Consider the following 14,696-nt stretch of genomic DNA (forward strand, 5'->3'; position numbering starts at 1 on the left):
TACAGGAAATCTCAAATTTAGGCAGTTCCAGCACCCATGCAAGTAAAGACAGACAGTAAAGACTAAACATATCTCTATACCCCAGGAAATATACTAATATAAGGTTAGGGGAAAAAGAAAGATATTTAGAGATCAACTAAAAAATTTTGTCCATGTTTTTTTTTCTGAATTCTCTCCACCCTCAGATTTTTACATTTGTATACTGGTCTTTATTAAATTACAGCAATGTGGTGGTAAATGAGAGTGCTAGAGAGGAAGCAAAGGCATTGCTGGATAGGAGAGAGACTCTGTAATTAGATTTTGTATACTAGTCTTAGAAAAGCCAAAGACTGACTGAAACACAAGCATGCCCTTCAGAAAGTGACATCATGGAAATGATACTCTGCACCATGTGGTTGTTTAACCACAGTTATGGTAATTCAACTTCTGGCCCCTTGGTGTGTGGCTAAACAAGCCAAGATCACAAGAACAAGAACGGCTCTGGGAATTTTTTATTATTTTATTCTTTTCATTTGTGGAGTAGACTGGCTACATTTTCTGCTACTCAGTTTTCATTTCCCCAATCTTTGATTCTGAAAAGTTAGTGGCCAGTAACTTCAGTACAAAGAACCAGCTGAGCTTGATCTGCAATGTCATTATTGATGTTAGAAAGAAAAAAGAAAGAGAATTATGTTCTTCCGAACAGAATCAGATTTTAGAAGGATTCAGATATGTTATTGTGCTTCTTATTATTTAATGCAATTCCTTTTTTCCACAATCAGAGCTTGTTTGACAACAGAGCATTTATCTCGGCAGAGTGTTCCAGGCATCAAGAAAGGAAACCAACAAACAAACCTTTTTTGGCTCTAACAATCATATTGGGTTTATTTCCAAATCTGCTAAAATACAAACTTAACAAAGAGATTGATTACCTTCCTACATGATTTTTCTTAAAAAATGATATTGGACTTTTGATTATAAATTATCAGTTTAATATTACTCCAGCCCAAACACTGTGTTTCTCGATGTTTCTCGGGTAGAATAACAAAGAACCATGAAAAAGTGCATTATAAAACTTTTTATAACAAGAATATCATTTTCAAATATCTTTTTCACAACCAACCTAAAGCAGTATAAAGAGAGTATTAGTTTGTTCTTTCTTATAGGAAATTCACTATTGCAGATTTATTTTTATTTATTAAATTTATATAGCAGAGCAAAATAAAGCCATATCTTGAAGATCCACCATTCTTATTTAGACAACAGGATGGATGCAAAAGATTTCCACTGATGACTACAAATCAAGTTACATGCATTTGGGAGAAGGTAGCAGCTTCCATATGCAGGCATCAAAATATTAATGGCATCTTGAATTGTGCAAAAAGCAAGTCAAAAGTAAATGCATCTTCAGCTGTATTTTATGCTAACTGCAGTCTCCCAACCTTTTCAAGGTGCAAAGCAAATTGCAGCCAACCTAAATTAGATGTCATACTTCTGAAATAAAAGATAACAGCCTATGAAGCCTTATGATTTCTCACATATTATATTTCCAAGTTTTCATATATATATATATATATATACGATGTTTGCTCTATGATCTCAGTCAGTATCCCTTTTCTTTAATATTATTTTCAATAGATAGAGCAACGTGATGGCCTAGAAGTGAAGATGCTTGCCCTCCCACTTAGAAGGTTGAGAGTTCAGTCCTAGGCAGCAACAGATGTTTCTCTATCAGGGTACAAAGAGAAAATATCTGCTGCAAATTCCACATAGGTGTCAGGAAGGGCATCTGGCCGGTAAACACTCATCTCCATACAGTCACGCCGACCCCACTCCAAAGAAAGGGATTACAGGATTGTAAAAGAAAAAAAAAGCAATGGACAGTAAATTTTCTTCCCAATTGTATAGCCTTTACTTGGACTCCCTTACAAATATAACTTTAATGCTGGTTTAACTTTCATGTGGAGTTTTCATATTGTTTTGTTTGCTTTGTATCACAGACTGCTATGGAAAGCAATACTGTAGGGAAACTAAAATTATAGATCTAAAAGAAGGAGAGTGCCCTAGCTCCCAAGTACTGCTATGTCAAGCTGATTGTGTTCTTTTTAAATACTGTTTCAGTAACTTTACATTAGCAATATGCTGTAAAATGCATAGTAGCAACAGATCCAGACTTACTTCTTGCATTGTGGCAACCATTTACAGACAGATATTGACAGAGACAGATATTGATCCTTCATCCACTCTAAAATCAACCTCCACATGCATATTTCTGTCCCAGTTCAGAAACGTGCATTTCTTACTTATGTTGGCTTGATTATTCCTATTTGTTTGAGTTAGAAAACTTTCATTTTGCCTAACCTAAGCAATTTGTTAGCTACTTTTTAGAAGAATAACTTTCTCTTCAACTGATCTAATGGTAAGTGGTAGTACTAATGTTTTAGGCCAGTGTTTCTCAATCTCAACAACTTTAAGATGTTCTCCCAGAATTCCCTAGCCAGCATGCTGGGGTTGACAAACACTGTTTTGGGCTACTATTTTATTCCAATTGTTAGAATTGGAATTGTTGTGTGGTACGAATGTTGCCACTTTAAAACAGAGTAAGAAATTTTCTTTTTAATTACTTTTTTCTTTCCAAGCTTCTTGCCTTTCCTTTATCTTTTGTTTATTTATTCTAACAGTACAGTTCCACCATTTCATTTATTTTTCAGTTACCTGAGCTGGATTTCACTCTCAACTTTCAGACAGCCCAAATATTCCATGGTTTGTTTGGATGTTAAGATGAAAGCCTTCTACTTCTTTGCTTTACACACATCCCCCCTCGCACTGACACATAAAGTTAAATTTATATATACAGAATATACAATCTATACCAGGGGTATCAAACACAATTTCATTGAGGCCCAAATCAGCATTATGGTCACCCTCAAAGGGCCAGGTGGGCATGGCTGGGTGGTAATGTGCAGTGGTGGGATTCAAATAATTTAACAACCAGTTCTCTGCCCTAATGACTGGGTGGGCATGGTCAACTTGATTGGTCTCACCCTTAGGAAATTTCTCTTTAGTTCAAATCACAATCAAATAGCACTGCTCCAATATTTAGAATAGAATAACAGAGTTGAAAAGGACATTGGAGCTCTTCTAGTTCAACCTCTTGCTTAGGCAGTATATCCTATATCACTTCAGACAAATGGTTATCCAATCTCTTCTTAAAAACTTCCAGTGTTAGAGCATTTACAACTTCTGGAGGCAAGTTGTTCCACTGATTAATTGTTTTGTGAGGAAATTTGAGAGAATCCTAGAAAAATGAGGTAGTCAATCTATTTTCCAAAGCACCAAAAAGCACAACAAGAAACAATGGATGGAAACTAACCAAAGAGAGAAGCAACCTAGGACTAAGGAAAAATTTCCTAAGGGTGAGACCAATCAACCAATGGAATAGCTTGCCTTCAGAAGTTGTGGGTGCCCCATCACTAGAAGCTTTCAAAAAGAGTGAGGGAAGCACACCCCAAAAGGACAGTGCCAGGAAACACTAAAACAATGCAGAAAACATAAAACAGCCATTGCCCCTTTTTTAAAAAGTCAAAACCCCAAAGCAAATGCAGCAGCTGAGAGGGAAACTAAGAGCAGCCACTCAGGCTAACTGAAAGCCTGGGAGTGCTGTCAAAAGGCATTAACCCTTCCAACCCTATTATTCTATGTTCTAAATTGCGTACTTCACAGCAGAAGCAATACAGCTGGCTGGATCACACATGCATTAAATCCAGGGCCTGTAGGATCAAGCTGCATCATTGTCCCATCCTGTATCTTTCCCCCCAGGAAGAAACAAGAAGTAGCCAACACTGCAGCAGCTACAAAAGGTCTTGGGGAAGTCCAGGGAGTATCAGCTGATCACAGAAGTGTCACTTAATACTCTTTATAATAAAAATGTTTGTAATCTTGTCCTTCTTCCTGAAGGGAAGAGGTTAATCCCATCCCTAGATGGGTGATTGATGGGTTTCCCTACCCTAATCCTGTCAGTTTCTGTTGTTTATTGACTAGATTCAGAGTGTATGGCTGCATTCCAGCTGCAACACGGAGCCATTAACTGAAGGCAGGGAGGGAGGGAAAGGGAGAGAGAGAGAGAGCTGTCTTGCACTTTATTTTTAGCTGGTTCTCCGAGTTGCATAAGCAATTAACTAACGGCTCAGGCGAACTGATGAGAACCAACTGAATCCCACCTGTGGTCATGTGACTGGGCATGGCCATCTTGATATCACTCACATTGAGGGACACTTCTGATGGGCCAGACAAGACTGGGAGCGGTGATCCAGAGTGAGTACCAAAGTCTGGGTGAGCCAGCAGAGCATCGGTGCTTGTGCACAGCTAGGGAAGGTGCCTGGGGAGGGGGAGTGTGGTGTGGTTGAACAGTGCTGGGTGTGGTGGTGGGGCAGCCAAACCGCCCTTTCGATTTTAGGCTGAAGTCCAGGCACGGAGGCAAGAGAGAGGTCTCTGCCCACTGCTGCCTATGGTGGGCTAGCATTTTTACTCCCCTCCCCATTGCAGTTCATGCAGTATTGTTCAATCCCCCCCGGCCCCCTCCTCAGCCATGCAAGATGACTAGATTTGGGGGCAATGAAATCCCGTGCTTGAAGGCTTGCAAAGGCCTTTCGCACCATTCCAGTCTCGGCACCAAGAGTGTTTACAAGCCGATGGGAGGCTTGAAGCAAATGATTTTGCTGCCCCAAAGTCTCATCAGCTTGCAAATGCTTTTCATGTCAAGATTGGGACAGCATGAAAAGTGTTTGCAAGCCGACAAGACTTTGGGCCAGCAAAATCATTTGCTTCAAGCCTCCCATCGGCTTTCAAATGCCTTTTGTACTGTCCCAATCTCAGCATGTTGTCTTGTGCGGCTGAGGAGGGGGCTGGGTCATGGTGAGGGGGGACAGCTGAACGGTCCATTTGGTTTTAGGCCACAGTCTAGGCGGAGAGGTAGCAGCAGTGGGGAGAGGTCAAAATGGGAAGCCCCTGCCCACTGCTGCCTGGCCATTAGATGTGGTAGCTTCCTATTTTCACTCCCGCTCCCCATTGCAGTTTGTGCAGTTTGACTACCCCTCCCCCCATGCCCCAGCACCATTTGACACCCCTCCCAAGCACCCTCCTCAGCTTTGCACAAGTACTGATGCTCTGCCAGCCCCCTGCCCAGGCATCAGAAACAGTTGCAAGCAGCCTTTGCCTGCCGTCTCTCCAGGCACCCTTCCCAGCCCCGCTTGCCTGAGGTGGCACCCGGCTGCACTTACCTTGAGGCTGCTGCTGCTGCCGGTGTCCCCATGAGACAAAGGGAGGCAAAACCAGGCAAGGCCGGATGTGGTGAGAAGCCAGGCATGATAAAGCATGGCTGCGAGGGGCGGGGTGAGGTGGGGCAGGGCTAGGCGGGGCAAGGCGGGATGGGGCAAACAAGCTGCACATGCCCAGAGGGAACACCCAGCTGGGCCAGGCCAAGGCAGTAAGGCTGGTCCCTCGCCCTTTCCAGGCCAACCTCACGGGCCAGATCTGGCCCACGGGCCTTGAGTTTGACACCCCTGCTCTATACTATATTATATACATAAAACAAAATGTCCAGGAACACCTGCTCAGACAATGGAAAATGCTTGGTGATTACTTTAAGAAAACAATTGATCATTACTTCTTGATAGAGGATGGAATAGAAACAGGAAATTACCAATGGGAAGACATGCTAGCCTGCATTCTAGATGGAATGTCTTGTAGGCTGATGCTAAGGCAGGGTTTACTCAAACAGACTTGAGCACAGGACAGGAGCAACCTAAATGTAGCTTATAAGGATATAACTTTAGCTACTAATGAATAAGTATTTTTATGACATAGATTAATGTTTTCTGGAAAATACTTTACATTGTGTTGTTCAGGAAGTTAGATGAGAAATGCTTTAACATGGAGGAGAGGAGAGGAGAGGAAGATTATGAAATCCATAGTTAGATAATATCATACCTGATTTGACCAACTGAAGGTTCATAAAATGGTGAGGCATATTTGGATATAACGTCTTTGTAAATGACCAGTTTGGTCTAATAAAGCATTGTTTTAATTTGATCTAGAAATAAGGACTTTATTAAGAAGGGTCTTAGATTATGAAGAGACTTGTTGTTACATTCAAGCAAATACAAAGATGCTTTGTCTTCAGGCCTGTGGCAATTAAGATGAAGAGGCAGACCTATGTATGTGCTCTTAGTTCTCTATCTAGTTAGAGAACAATTTAGCTAAACATCTGAGCAGGACTAATGAAGTTCCTCTAAGGGTGGAATATGTCATCTGAACCTTTGATTCTGAAAGTCCCATTGCTGCCTACCCCCCAAAAGAGCAAAGGTATTTGAAATAAGGAAGCATGTGTTTCATTTATTCTGATTATTCTGGTATAGGCTTGAATCCATTAATAGGAATATTTTAGCATGATTATGGGGTGCAAAATGGGGAAGGCCAATTTTCTCACTAGAAAAAGACCCAGATGGTGATGGTTGGATCAGAACCCTTTTTTTTTTTCAACATCTGGTTGCTATTCAATTTTGAGGATTTGGAACCCAACTATAATTTTCCCAGAGAAGCAAAACAATATTGGGTCAAACTGCTCTTAACTACTACCATAGTTAAATTCTTTGTGCTGTGTTTGTTTTTAGCTTCATACAGTGAGTAAACTCATACGGTTTTCCCACAATTTTTGTGCATGTTGTTTAGAAATAGCCACTTATAAAGAATTGGTAATGAGAAAATCCCATGAAACATAACAGTAATAAATATATTAACACCGGGTTCAGAATTGGCATGTATGTATGTGAACATATCCTCAAGCCAGCACTATTTCTTCATTTAGTGTAAAATTCTTGTTAGACAAGTAAATCCTTATGGTCATGGCATAGAAAATATATTGTCAACCTATTCCACCACTGGCAGCGAATTCTATGCCAATTGGAAAAAAAATTGGAAACAAAAGGAAACAAGTTTCACTAATTTCAGGTTTTTAATTGCATTTATGTTGTTACTTTTTTCTTGAAGGTTTCATTTTCATGGGATCTGACCTAATTTTATTCCCATCAGTCATCCAGCAAGATAGGTAGGTGAGGACACACACACACACACACACACACACACACACACACACACAAAAGGAGGGGGGGTTAACTTAAGTCATTCAGAGAGCCACATGATTCCGTGGGAACTTGACTGACTCTCACTGCAATAAGTCTCTTAATTACATCTCACTATACTTTTCTCAAGCATGTGTGCACATTATGAAAAACTCCAATTTCCACAATTATATTTCAGATGTCAAGACCTGGAAAAATAACCTGCTCCTATTGTGTTGTCCTTATCACAAAAGATACCCAACTTTTGTTCTTGATTACATCTTTTAACATACTATTCTCTAGCAATGAACGTTGTAAGCTAATAATATATAAAATCTGCTTTATATCATGAAACAGAATCAGAAAGCTATTTCGATTTTCAGGTACAACACCCAGTTCAGTACAGGCTTTTGAATTTAAGTTTTTCTGAGAAATTTTTTATCCAACTTCTGCTTGAACACATTCATCAAAAAGGAACTTAATAAAACAAGATAGATTCCACTGTTGAATTATTTGTAATGTTACTAATTGTACTGTTGTAATGTTGCTACTACTGTACAGATTACAGTTTCTAAAGATACTTGTAGCTGAGAATGAATAGTTTATTTTATAATCCTAATCACTGGAATTTTTTAGATAAAATATGTCATAAAAAACTTGAGATTGCTTTGTTCACACTGAGCTATGGGAAACTCCAAATATTCTAGCCTGCCACATTTATTAGGCCAAGCACCAATGTCTGGAACCACTCATAAGAATTTTCCATAGTATTCATTGTGACTGTAAAGAAGAAAACTTTAAAAATCTGAGTTTGTTTTAACAACTCCAAGAATGGTAAGACTGTCAGAGTTCCTGAATAAAAGAATTTATAAAAGTCTTTGTGGTTGCCTATACTAATTTCTACCTCAGTTTGTTCTGCTGTTTCCAAATTCTGGGGTGTTCAATTTTATGCCTCCCACACAAACACCTTGAAGAATTCTTGGCTTCTGGTTCCAGGTCTATTTTGGCATATATCTCTGGATCAGCCCCAAAGTAAAGCAATTCTTGCTTCTTTTATGTTAATTATCCGTCTACAGATAAAAAATTCTTGAAAGACATCTGATTACAACACTAAATAGTCAGAAATGAAATGGATTATGGGGAACAAAAGGAGAATGCTTGTCCTGGGATATACACAGAGATACCTTTCTGAGGAAACTGTAGACACTAGTTCTTCAATCAAGAGTAGTAAGTAGTGCAACACATAACAGAAGATATGTTCTCCTAGGGGGGAAAAAAATGGCCTTAATAACTATCATAGCCCCCAAAGTCAGCTGTTTCAAAAATATTTTCTTCCCTTTACAGTGGGATATAATTAGTGAGCACTTATGATACAGAGAGATCCTTATACATAAGTCACAAGTAACCGATTGAAGAAGGGTAAGGTTAGAAGAAAAATCCACCAATGCTTAGTTCTGCAAGATTTGTAGGTAAGTGAGTAAATAAACACACATCAGCCTGGATTTGTTTTCCAGAATGACAAGTACTAATTGCTAATGGTTTATGCACTAATTTATTTTTCTTTCTTTTTTTAGGCATCTCCAGTAAAGCAGGTCTGTTGACTTAAAAAGAAAAAGTTTTATGTAAAAATCTTGTGGAACTTGTTTAACCAGAGAGAATAATAGTACAGGAAAGAAAACTCTGAGCATCTATAAATTATGAGAGATAATCCCTATGCAATTCTCAGAGACAGAGAATAAGGAGGTCCTAAATCCTTCTTCCAGTTATTTTTGAGTCCACAACACTACATGAACTTGCAATCTGTTACTGAACTACATCTCTTTATTTCAAAAACAAAGAGTTTTTGTCTTAATAATGAGAAAAATTTGCTTGCTTTCCTATATTTTTTAAACTCCCAAGTTCCATTTAGGTAAAGGCAATCAGAACTCTATCATTCTTTTTTTTGTACAGTCAAACATTACGAATTGTAATTAGGTGTGCATAGCTTATATGTAAGGCTGCCCTATTTCTATTCTGCATATATTTATATTTCATGAGTGTATGTGACCATGGAAAATGCAAGTCAAAACTGCAAGGTCAAGGATGGCTGCTGTGGCTATCAAAGAAACAACCCATCTAGAAGCCATTTTAATGTTTAGGTTATTGCAACTGGATTATACTTTTGGTCTCCATTAGCACCATTTGAGCTTGGTGTTGCTGATGTGTAACTATTTCAATCTGCATAGTGATTTGCAAACCATGGCTAAATAGGGAAATGAAAATACCTGGGATTATGAAGCATGCTATGGTTTGTTTTAATTACTCACTCTTAGTCTTTCCTCTTGCTGATGGCTACCCAACAATGGTGAAATTGTATGCTGGGATACAATAAAGACCCAATACTATCTGAGATAGTGGTGAGCCTACAACAGAAAAATATACTGTACTACTTTTCACCCCAATAAACATTAACTGGTCCAGATTATAATTATGTTGCTTTAATTGTATCAATATGAGCAAGGATTAGTATTTCCAGTCCGATACATACTCTTCATACATGGTTCATTTCCTATCATATATTCAGCACAGGTTTGTTCATCTTTACTGTTACTTTTGGCAGTAATTTCAGTTTATTCTTTTATTAGAAAGGTAGAACAGTTAAAGGATGGAAAAACACATCTGGTTTCCATGTGCTGGTTTCTCCCATAAATTCCAACATGAATTGCATTCTTAATGTGTTTGGTTTTAAGAAGCCACCTTCTTTGGCAGCTGGAACAGTCTTCTGATGTCTTGGTTGTAGGTTTAAGTGAAGGAAAATGAGCTACATGCTAACAGATATTTCTCTATTCATTTAAGAACAGAGTTGCTAATACATAGTCAAGCATCAAACACACTCAGAATTATTTTCAACCAACTCAGGTAATAACTAAAACTGTAAAACTACTCTTCCCAGAAATTATTTAAATTCTTAAATTTAGATTGCAGTTTTACATTTTCTATCCCATATAAGGCAATTAAAACACAAAGGTAAATAAGGAAGCTCTTATGTGAAAGAAACTCATTTAGTATTTTACAACTAGACAGGTAGTTTGAATAGAAATCATTCAACTGGTACACTATTTCCTGATACCCAACCCTTTGTTCTTGTTTAATATTCCACATCCTGCTATTTTTGTACTCAAATGGTTGTACCATATTCACTTGTGCCAAAATGCTCCCGATTGTGGTCTTTTCTGTTTTAGATAAATCTAGCAATAATAGTTAAACTTTGATATATACATACCTTAATTGGACCTTACAGAATTGGTGGCTCAGTCTCACTTAAGAACTGCCCTTTGAATGACTTTTCAAAGTTATGACAGCACTGAAAAAGTAACTTCGTAACTGGTCCTTGAACTTATGACCATCATAGTATCCCCTAGTCATGTGATTGTGCTTCAGGTGCTACACAACCTTTGGGCATTTACAAACACAACAATGGCCTGCAGTCAAATGATTGCCATCTGTGTGCCTCACAGCCAACTTCCAACAACAGTAAATGGAGAAGCCAGCAGTAAAATCACAAGTTGAGTCGTGTGATGTCTCAACAAATAATTACAGCTGAGGTGAAATTATAAGCCCACCAGAGTCATCTGATGTCTTGTTTAATCATGGCATTGCTGAGCAATGAGTTACTTATCCCAATTGTGATTGTTGGAGACTGTATTTGCAGGTTCAAGTTACTGTGAAGCAGCAAAGCTTAAGACCAGAGGTCTCCAAACTTGGCAAGTTTAAGACTTGTGGATTTCAACTCCCAGAATTCCTCAGATGATTGTTGAAATCCATGTCTTAAAATTGCCAAGTTTGGATACCCCTGCTTAAGATCATATCTGGTATGAAGTTAAAGCCTGATAAATACATCAGGGAAAGCTGGCTCATATAGAGAAGAAAATAAACAGCTATTTATCAAAGGTCAGTCTTCAACTTTTGATCATGTACATTCTGCTATGCTGATTGTTGAAATTGTCCTGTTCTGATTTTGATTCAAAGCAAGGATCTATGTTCTTAGGTACTTTTACATAAAGAATATTTCATGAATACATTTGCATTAACATAATAAAGAATGTTATATATCCACTTTAAAGTGCATTGCAAGCTGATTTGATTATTCTGTTTGGACTGAACTTAATACAATAACAATTTCAATATTAGTAATGCCTCGTTCCTCCTCGGTCTGTCATGCTAAAGGACTAGGCTGTTAGTTAAAGTAAAGTTTGGGTTTGGTTTGGCCCGTGCCTTGACAGACCACGAATATGATCTATTTCCTGTCCAAAATTGATCCACTGGGGAAACTGAATGAGCTAAATGAACATATGTAGTAAATATGCATCTCAAGCTACTTTTTCATTCCAAAGGGTTTAATTACAAAGAACACTAACACTAAAAATAAAGGAATTGTATTAAGATTGCTTCTATAGCTGATGGAATGAAGCAGTTGCCATTATTTCCTTTTTCTCCCTTTAATTTTATCTTGCTGGGATAGAGTAGGTGATCTGAGAAATAATCCCCTGATAGGAGAGGCTGAAGATTGTGTGGTGGGGCATTTGTAAACTAGTACACAGGATTTTATAGGGTGCCCTTGGGGACAAGCAGAATTCTTTTTTTAAAGAGATCAAGCTTTCAACTCCAAGCGAACAGCAGGTGAAGAAATCAAAGAAGCACAACACACAAATACACATATTCCTGAAAATAAGGATGTTAGCTCAAGTCAGAGGAAAATTTGTTATTCTGGTACAGGGCTGTCAAACTCCCGGCCCATGGGCCAGATGTGTCATGTGCTGGCTGTGCCCACACCTGTTTAGTGAAGGGGAAAAAGGTCCCAATATGTCATGTGACGCCACCATAATGGCTTGAGTTTGACAGCCCTGTTCTAGAACATATGTGTTAGGGGCTCAGCGGAAGAATTACTGATGCTAGCTGTTAGCTTCTGTCTATTACTGTCAGCCCAATGCAATGGTATTGTGCCTTGTGCCCTGTCCTCCTCCTTATATGCCAGTGGATGAGCAGATTTAAGTTAGTGGCTGCAATATTTTGATCAAAATATTGCAAATAGGAATTCTAATAACTTAGGGAAATAATAAAAAGGTGAAGAGAAATTCACTGAAATTAGAAACACAACTTCAGATTTTTTTTTAATTGACACCATTAACCTTTTGTTGAATATCAATGGTGTGCAATGCTTCAGATTTCAGAACACCGAATGTGAACTGAGCAGCTATGTCCAAGTCATTAAAGTAGCCTTGTCTGTTTCCAGAATCTCCCAGAAACTTCCTTGCAGCAACTATATGACTCTTGAAAGGAATATACACATTCTTGTATGCGCTCCAAAGCAGCTGTTTCACATCAAATCCAAAATATTACACAGCTCTACTGGATATATGTGGCATATGTTAGATAAGCTTGTTGAAACACAGGAAGATATGATTATAGTAATATCCCTCTAGCAGAATTTTAACTGGGCACATATCGGAATGAATGGATTTCAACATTTCATTTCAAGTACAAGTTAATTTGATAACTGAATATATAAAAAAAAATCAAAGTGAAGGCAATGTGTCTGGTCAAGATCAATTATGTTACTAGTTGATGGATATGAAGAGTTGAGTCACATGTTCACTATACTACCAAAAGGTCAAATTAGACATGAATAATAGAAGATGATCACAAACACAGTGAGGGAATAACACATTTCAGAAGTTTGAAAGCAGACAGAATGGTGGTTAATTATGAGGAATTTTTGGAGGGTTTTTGAGAATAGTGGTATATGTACACAAAGTGGAGAAAAAGATTTCAGAGTTACAGATTATATGGTTGTAGATATGGATGAGTAGGCTATATGATGTTAATTGAAAAGTAGGTGTACAGATAAAGGAAGTATGGTAGCAATGGCTTTATAGCTCTCACTTCTGAAAAATTGTGGAGTAGAGAATGCAAGTGGGCCATAGGTACAATAGATTGAGTGAAGAAATAAATTCCTATCTGCCAAAATGTAAAAAAGGGGCACAGAAAGGAAGTCTCCACTAAAGAGTCAAAGCTACAGGAGAGGTCCTGTATGGAGATTTTTGGAACAATGGTGAAATAATAGAGATTGGCCAAACAAAGAGAGGGAAGTATTATAGAAAGAAACACTAAACAGTGCTTTCATTTCCTCCAAAGATGTTCTGTTGCCTAAGAAAACAAACAGAAATTACAACTGGGTGAATAAATCTTGGAATCAGCCTGCCAAGGAATGCAGAATGCATAAGAAGGTAGACATTGGAGAAAGTATAAGCACAAAGTGAAGAAAAGTGAGAGATAATACACTTAGTGTTTCTAAAAGGCACTCTGTTAAGGTACTTCAGATTACATAAATGAGAATAATCTCCTGGTTATATGTGCTTCTCTATATCATTTTGTTTGTTTTAAAAGGCCTTTTCCAGGTGCTTCCATCAAACAGGAAGAGGTAGGTAGAGTGTTGATCTTATAGTCATGGGTGCCCTTCCCATATCAATCTGATTGGCATTGAGGGGTTAACTTACACTTTTCATAATATTTAATCACTGATTAACAGAAGTTGCAGCTAATGAAACAGTTCAACAATATATTTCATAAATTCCTATAGGAATATTGCAGCTCTGTCAAAGAAACCCTGGCATCATCTTAAATCTTTCATTGTCTAGGGATGTAGCATTTTTATTTTCCTTAATGTTTTATAAAGTCTTTCCAAGTTCATACTGTATAAAGCTTTTGTGATTTGTGAACATTTGGACTGCTTTTCTCCTGGACTGTAGCTTTTCCTTTGAACCAATCATTATTATCCAAGGTCAAGGACCTGTATTTAACATACCTATTCCTTGGTCTGACCCATATATTTATTTCAAAAATGTCAATTAACAACAGCCTTTATCTTCAAAGTTAATCATGAGTAACTGGGTAGAGCAACATACCTCAGTTGCACTGAATGTACATTTTGAAGCCACTTTCCCAAAATAAAAGTAAATGCACTGCATGGTAGTAACAGCAGAGGTCACATTGTTAACCTATTCTGGAAAGCAGGCTTCCTTCCTTTGGTTTTGTTATTCATTGAAGTCAAAAGGGTGTCCTGAACACTGAAATGGGTTTGAAATGGCTGGGTTTAATCTGATCAGGGGCATTCTCTTGAAATAAAGTCATAATTGCAGCAGAACATTTTTACAGTAATCAAGGCTTTGCACCTCTAAAATGGGAACAAAGGACTGGGGAGAGGAGAATAACAAGCTATCAAAAGGTAAGTCCCCACCCAAAAGGAAACTTTTTAACCTTTTCCAGCAGTCTCCTGTTCATTTTTCTCTTTTTTTCTGAATTTATCTTTTATTTAGTTTCTTTAATGAGTGTCTTTTGAGAAAACCATTCTTTATATCCTTGTTTCTCCACAGTTATCTTCTATGAGATTTTATTCCACCACCATCTTTTTAAAAATCAAAAATGAGAAAAGTTTCCCTAACTTACACAGTCATTTTTTCGCTCTCCATCCTCCTCCTTGAAAGACAGAAAAGGACATATGATTCTTTTTCCCTAATTGCAGGACATTTCAGAAAATGCACTTTCCACCTTCCTTTGCAA

General features: G+C 38.0%; 1 long non-coding RNA gene across 3 annotated transcripts; it reads left to right on the forward strand.

Annotated features, from left to right (window-relative positions):
- The first annotated feature begins 4,068 nt into the window (after positions 1-4,068).
- Positions 4,069-11,199, forward strand: LOC148125106 (uncharacterized). 3 transcript variants are annotated; one of them, XR_015744537.1, is made up of 4 exons: positions 4,069-4,293; positions 8,174-8,324; positions 8,442-8,566; positions 8,672-11,199. It is a non-coding gene; the product is annotated as an uncharacterized LOC148125106 (long non-coding RNA). The 3 variants fall into 3 exon arrangements; XR_015744535.1 differs by having other exon boundaries at positions 8,174-8,566; XR_015744536.1 differs by lacking the exon at positions 8,174-8,324 and having other exon boundaries at positions 4,073-4,293.
- Positions 11,200-14,696: the final 3,497 nt, after the last annotated feature.

This window comes from Pseudonaja textilis, chromosome 8, assembly GCF_049901715.1.
Source record: "Pseudonaja textilis isolate UNSWEBS1 chromosome 8, rPseTex1.2, whole genome shotgun sequence".
NCBI lineage: Eukaryota > Metazoa > Chordata > Lepidosauria > Squamata > Elapidae > Pseudonaja > Pseudonaja textilis.